The 7238-nt window shown below is 42.5% G+C and overlaps 1 pseudogene; it reads right to left on the reverse strand.

Moving 5' to 3' along the window:
- Window positions 1589-2349, reverse strand: Nudc-ps1 (nuclear distribution gene C homolog (Aspergillus), pseudogene 1; annotated as a pseudogene).

A 7238-nucleotide genomic window follows, 5' to 3' on the forward strand; every position in this document is an offset into this window, starting at 1 on the left:
CTTTGGAGCTGAGACAAAAGGATGGACCATCTAGAGACTGCCATACCTGGGGATCCATCCCATAATCAGCCTCTAAACACTGACACCATTGCAAACAGCAGCAAGATTTTGCTGAAAGGACCCTGATATAGCTGTCTCTTGTGAGGCTATGCTGGGGCCTGGCAAACACAGAAGTGGATGCTCACAGTCAGCTATTGGATGGAACACAGGGCCCCCAATGGAGGAGCTAGAGAAAGTACCCAAGAAGCTAAAGGGATCTGCAACCCTATAGGTGGAACAACAATATAAACTAACCAGTACCCCCGGAGCTCATGTCTCTAGCTGCATATGCATCAGAAGATGGCCTAGTTGGCCATCATTGGGAAGGGAGGCCCCTTGGTCTTGTGAACTTTATATGCCTCAGTTCGGGGGAACGCCAGGGCCAAGAAGTGGGAGTGGGTGGGTAGGGGAGTGGGGGGCAGAGTCTGGGGGAGTTTTGGGATAGCATTTGAAATGTAAATGAAGAAAGTGCCTAATTAAAAAAATTAAAAAAAAAAGAAATTTGGCTTGTTTCTCAGTTCTACAGTTTGTCTTTTCAAAAACAGTTACATAAATGGCATATATACAAATAACCTTTTGAATCTGATTTCATTTACTTACTATGAAAAGTTTCAAGACAGGCTAGAGAGATGGCTTGGTGGTTTAGTGCACCAACTGCTTTTCCAGAGGTCCTGAGTTCAATTCCCAGCAACCACATGGTGGCTCACAACCACTGGTAATGAGATTTGACTCCCTCTTCTGGTCTGTCTGAAAATAGTTATGGTGCACTCACATATATAAAATAAATAAATCTTTAAATAAAACAAGAAACTAGCTCAAAATATTTCATTGCTCATATGTCTCATAGTCTGCTTATCCATGTAACTGGAAGACATTTTTTTCTTGGAAATATAGTCTTACCATATACCCTTGGCTAGCCCAGAACTTGCTATGTAGACCAGGCTAGTCTCCAACTCACAGAGATCAGTCTGCTTCTTCCTCCATGTAATGGAACTACAGGTGTTCATTTCTACCCTAAACCTCAAGGACATCTTGTTGTTTCTAGTTTTATCCACCTGCAAACACAGCTGTTAATAATAAGTCCTATAGAGTACCCTCTTCTGTAAAAACAAACAAACAAACAAACAAGCAAACAAAAAACCACTACTGGGACTAGATATTTAGAAAGATTGCTAAGCCCCACACATGTAATGAGAAGTAACTTTACAAGTGGAAATAAAACTGCATTATTGGCTGTATTACTTAGCATTACAACTAGTAAAAAAGGCTAATTAATTAGCTTTTTAATGATTTCTTCTTACCATGACAGGGTGAGTGAGAACGTGTTGTCAACGGTGCAGAAGGTCTCTTCTCTGCCTGCGTCTCTATGTGGGACTCAGGTATCCTTGATTTCACTGCATAAAAGAATTTCAAAAGAAGGCATTTTGCTGCTGACTTGGAGTCTATGAAAAGACAATGTAGAAGACTGGAGAGATGGCTCAGTGGTTAAGAACACTTCTTAGACTGTGGGGAGCCGCCCTCACTTCTTTTTTTTTTTTTTTTTTACAGGTGGAAGAGGGTAAATAGTTTTAATGTGTAACAGGACGAATGGCAAGGACAAGACCCCCAAGACCCAGTCCTTCTCCAGTGAATCCTTGGAGCTCACACGCCTGGGAAATCCATGCCTGCCCCAGCCCTAAGGTTCCCAGGTCCCAGGAAAGGAAGTTGAGTGGCTAGGGGCTCAATTGCAAGAGTTCAGGAAGGCAAACCCAGGAACTAGTTGAATTTGGCCTTGGAGAAATCCATCTCTGGGTGCTGGTCCATGAACTTCTTCAGGATTTCCTGTTTCTTCTGCTCATCAGAGGTGGGCAAGCCCATGGACTTCTGCCTCTGGTCATACATCATCTTTTCCACCATGCTGCGAGTCTCACTGTCGAGGTCTGATAGCTTGGAGTTCTCAGGGTTAATCTTCTTGGTATTGATTTCGGGGTCACTGGTAACCAAGCGGTTCCACCATTCCATCTTATTGATCTTCTCCAGATGCACTGTCACCACCTTGCCATCCTCGATGAGCCACGAGCTCTCCTCCACCTTGACTTCATTGTAGAGTTCTCCATCAACCACTGGTGGCTGTCCTTTAAGGCCCACCCGGAGTGCCGCTGGATGTCCACCACCACATCCTTTCCCTTCAGCCGGAAGCTGACCCGGAAGGGCACTGCCAGATCCAGTTCTGCCAGGGTCTGGGTCCAGCGGTAGTTGGGCAGGTCAGCCCCATTGCCTAGGTTGGGCTTCAGTTTTCCTTTGTCCTTCTCATCCTCCTCGTCCTCCTCGGATAATTCTCCTTAAAAGGGACGGGGTTCTGGCACTCCCTCTCTTCGTCTCTCTTCGTCTCTTCGTCTCTTTCTCTCTTTCTCTTTGTCTTTTCCTCTGCTCTCTTCCTCTGCTCTCTGCCCCCCCCCTCTGCCTCTCTCTCTGCGTCTCTCTGCATCTCTCTCTCTCTTCCTCTCTGCCTCTCTCTGCCGTGCTCTTCCTCTCTTGCTCCTGAGTAAGCAATAAAGCTTTGCCGCAGAAGATTCTGGCTTGTTGCGTCTTTCCTGGCCGGTCGAGAACGCGCGTAAGATTAGACAACCATAAGAACCAGGGTTTGGATCCCAGCATTCATTGCAACAAACCAGGTGTCTGGTGCACACCTGAAACCTTCGCTCCAAGCTGTAGAGATATAGGAGGATCGCCGTGGCTTGCTTGCTTCTAGCCTAGATGAGAAACCTGCAGCCCCAGGCTCAGGGAGAGACCCCATCTCAAAGAAACAGGAAGAGAGTGACAGAGGACGATGTGTGCACATGTCATACACCTTCACACTCAGTTGTGAATACACATACACACAGACACATATATGCACACACAGATAAATAATGAAGACATGAGTCTTTAAAAGCAAAGGCATTCTAAACATAGGTTTAAAGCACCAGATGTAGCAGAGAGACACTGAAGGAATTAGAGCTGCCCAAGAGCAGTTCTCAGAAGTGAGTGACACTCCCTTGTCTGTACAATGGCCCTGCAGAAGCCTTGCTGGCTTCTGAAGTTTTATCTCCAGAGGGTTGCTAGGGAATTTAGAAATGAAACCCCACGCTCATTCCTGAGGTGTGCCTGACAGACGGGTTCACTCTCAGTAAGGTAAAACTCTAAGTCAGAGAGATGCAAGGTGACAAATCTTCCTTAAGGTTAACAAAAATACATTGTCCTATTTATGAGATCTGTAGAGAATACACGGGAAGGGGCTGAGGCCATTCTGAGTTAGTTTACCCTCAGACCTTAAGCCTCATTTTCTGCTCTTTCAACATTTTTATTTTAAAAAATATTCTGCATAAATATTATCTTCTTGTTGGTGATTTTTGTAGCAAGAATCATTGTACTAGAATCCTTCTTTTCACCCCAACTCTGGGGGAGAGATTTCTCTCCTTCTTTATATTCCCACAATTTCTGCACTTTTATTCTCTTTGTTCATTCATCACAATTACCTTCTGAGTCCTTATATTGTAAGGACCATTTGAGTATTTTTAAAGAATAAAGGCTCTCTTCATTGAGAGACAGTAAGCATAATGAAGATACTAAATGATGTAGGGGTGGAGGGATTAGTAAGGATAGTGCACTGCAATTGAGGTGAAGGAGTGTTAAGAAGTAGGGTAAGATAAGCACTGTCTCAAAGTCTCAGAAATCCTATTTAAGAATGGAATTGGCACCCAGGAGGTCTATGAATGTGTCGTGGGACTGCGGCAACAATGCATTAGAAATGTATAATTTAGAGGAAACAGGGACAGCCACCCTCACACTGCTCTCTGCCCCCAGAGTTCCTTGCTGCCCAAGGAGGAATGAATGAACTAGGATCCCTGAGCATCCTCCAGCATCTGTTCTTGTCCATCTTCACCATAATCATGCTACTAATGGGTAAAGCAACAGAGAGAAGAGAAAAAGAGACTACAAAATACAGAGAGGGGGCTCTCGATGGTTACCTAAGGTAGACTAAAATGAAACTGAAACACTTTTGTACCATTGTAGTTGGATTTCAAGTATTCCTTGTCTTTATGGATGAAAGATAGTAATAATCATTTTTAAATAAACATGATGCATATTTAATAGTCAGTGTTTCAAGAGCCATATAGCTTCATGTGGGGGACATACTGCAATAGACGATAGAGTTGTCAGGAACTGGATTTTATGTTAGATCAATTAGATTCATGGTTCAATAATTTTCCATTGGGTTGGAGGCCATGTTTTCCAAGTCCTTTTGTTGGTAGCATCACATCCTCTTCTGTGAGATGCACTATTTACTTGCCATAGGAAAAGGCAGGCTACCTAAAACTCACTGCTTGGTGCTTAAAATATCCCTCAGGAAATTCTGGTTAATGGAGTATCTTCAGAATGCCTAGCTAAGGTCCTGGGTTCAAGGACTCCTAGTTACAGTGTGACATTGGTTCCCAGGAGATGGCACTTTTCAGGAAGGCTCAGCTGGGTGGGAACAAAGCTGCCCTGGCCTTGAACTTGGAGCTGCCAGCAGCTGACGTCCAGGCACTGAGTGTGGGCTGTGCCTGTGGCTGTATGGACAGTGCTAGGATTACTGCTGGCCTCCATGCCCTGCCCAGCTTATGATTGCAACACTTGCCTGCTTTCGTTTCATCATGGAATAGTTTATTGCTGGCTTCCGGAAGTAGTTCAGATCAATAGCTTCTGGGGGAGAGAATGGTTTGGGACAAAGTTTTCTTTGGAAATTCATGTCTTCTCAGAATTATAAGCAAAAATACTGAGGAGCAATTTCAGACGACTTTGGGTTGTTTGGCTACAAAATACAATGAGGGCAAGAGTACAGAAGCCTAGCTAGCTCATTCTACTTGCCCCGTGACTTCAGGTTCTGCAACACAGTAACTTGCTCTGAGATCCCCACCACTTTAGAGGAGAGAGCTATGCAGTGGGCTTATTTACCTTAGATTTCCTCCCTCTCTTCAGCATATCAACAGTCATTCAGAAGAATTTGCACCAATTTCAATTTGCTGCTTTCCACCTAACTTCACTCTGCTTTCTGCCTGTCATCTCAGTAAGAGGACTGTTTTCCTGTCTAGAAACGAAAGCTTGCTTGGTCCTGTGAAGGTTCTATGCCCCAGTGTAGGGGAATGCCAGGGCCAGGAAGCTGGTGTGGGTCAGTTGGTGAGCAGGGGGAGGGAGGGGGTATGGGGGGTTTTCGGAAGGAAACCAGGAAAAGGGACATTTGAAATTTAAATAAAGTAAATATCTAATTAAAAAAAAGAAATGAAAAAAAGCAAAAAAGCATGTTTATCTTGTACAACATATATACATATGCATATATGTGTTTATCTCATACAGAATGTGTATATATATATATGTGTGTGTGTGTATATATATATATATATATATATATATATATATATATATATATATATATATAAGTATATATACCTATGCCATACTTACATATGCCTCTCTGTTCTTGCCCAAGACCCCTGACCACATTAGATCGTATTGTTTTCAAAGCAACCAAGGATATTCTCAGAGAAGCTGAAGTAGAAGTAGAAGAGAGAAAGTATTGCTTTTCATAATAAAACAGGCAACAACAGCTTTACAGGAGGACCTGCTGAGGGAATTGTAATGTAATGAATATATAAAATACTTTAATGAGTGAGGATCCTTAAGCTCATTTAAGAAAAAAGAATTTAAAAACATGATTAGAGAAAAGCCTAGGTTTATTTAGATATAGGTCAGAGTTTGAGTCCCGAGTAAACACAGTGCCTTAATTTGTAGATGAATCACCTGCTAAGTGGCTAAGTGATGAGATTCATTTGTGGAGATGAAATGAGTTCTCTGAAGGCTGCTTCTGTAGCAAAGGTGTGGATCCAACTTGCAGTTTAGCGCGTTGATCTGCTTTGCAGCAGCGCCACCTGTCAGTAATGAGTAACAGGGGAGGATCGATGCAAATTGCAGATTTCAGAGTTTGACCAGTATTGTTCCTCACTGCAGAAAGGCAATGCAACTAGGGATGGTCATTTTGAACCTGCCCTGGCATACTCTCCACGGGGAGCTGAGGGAGAGGTTGTTGGCTCTGGGAATGAACTCACATACATGGAAGGACAATGAGAGGATCTTCAGGCTACTTGAAGTGATGTCTGTGGCTTTCAAGCTCCATGTTACTAACAAATACTAACAAAGATTCCTCTCTCAGCAGGACCCACCAAAGGTCATGAGCTCTAAGCATCGCTGGGGGAGCTAGCTGTGCTCTGCAGATGCATCCTAGCACCGATATTTCAGAGGTCTGATGGCAGGTTTCAAATGACATTCTGAAATACTTTCTATCTCCATGTCTTAGGTTGAATGATGCCAGCTGAACAGATTACTTTCCACGAATATCTGTTAGGCAATTGGAATGTTACTGATTTAAATAATAATAATAAAGTAATAAAAAGAATGCATGTAGCTGTTTCCTTAATATTTTATTCTAAATGTAAGGTTAAGTCATGCCACTTGCATTTATATCTTTCTTTATTTGGTAATGGGAGAGGGGAAAACAGATACTAGTCAAATTATTGTTCACATTTTCCTTTGGAAATCATTCAATTATGCTGCTGTTAGGATTGACCAACTCGCCTCAATTTCAAGTGGAAGGAATGTGGGTGGGTAATTTTGGATTTCCAGAGAGGACCCCATGAGGGTGGTTGATGAGGATGACAGAGATTGTTTATATTTATTTTATTATGTACTCAGACCTCAAGGAGAAATTGGTTGACTGTCAGCATGGAAATGATCATGATCAACTAGTTATTGGCCTATATCTAAGCATCCCCAAGTACCAAACAGGAGTCACTAATCCGTTATCAATACTCCTTCATCAGGATCATTTCCTACTTAGGAATCCAAGGAAAGTAGAGAGACATGACAGAAGTCAAGTCATTTCTTATTGTATAGACAGAAAACAATCAACAAAATGGATAAGATAAAGGGTGCTACATCATGGTGTTGACCAGTAAAAGAGGTATTTAAAAGTATTTATCTCTAACACCTGGTTTTTATTAATATACAGAGAATCTTCCCTACCTGTTCTTCAGAACCCATTCTAGACTCAAGCATGCTTGATCATGCTTACCATGAGCAAAGCATTACTAATCATGAGTCCCCTTCATACTGAATGTCCATTTAGCCCAGGCTATGTCAGAATA

The sequence above is a fragment of the Mus musculus genome, chromosome 8, assembly GCF_000001635.26.
Source record: "Mus musculus strain C57BL/6J chromosome 8, GRCm38.p6 C57BL/6J".
NCBI lineage: Eukaryota > Metazoa > Chordata > Mammalia > Rodentia > Muridae > Mus > Mus musculus.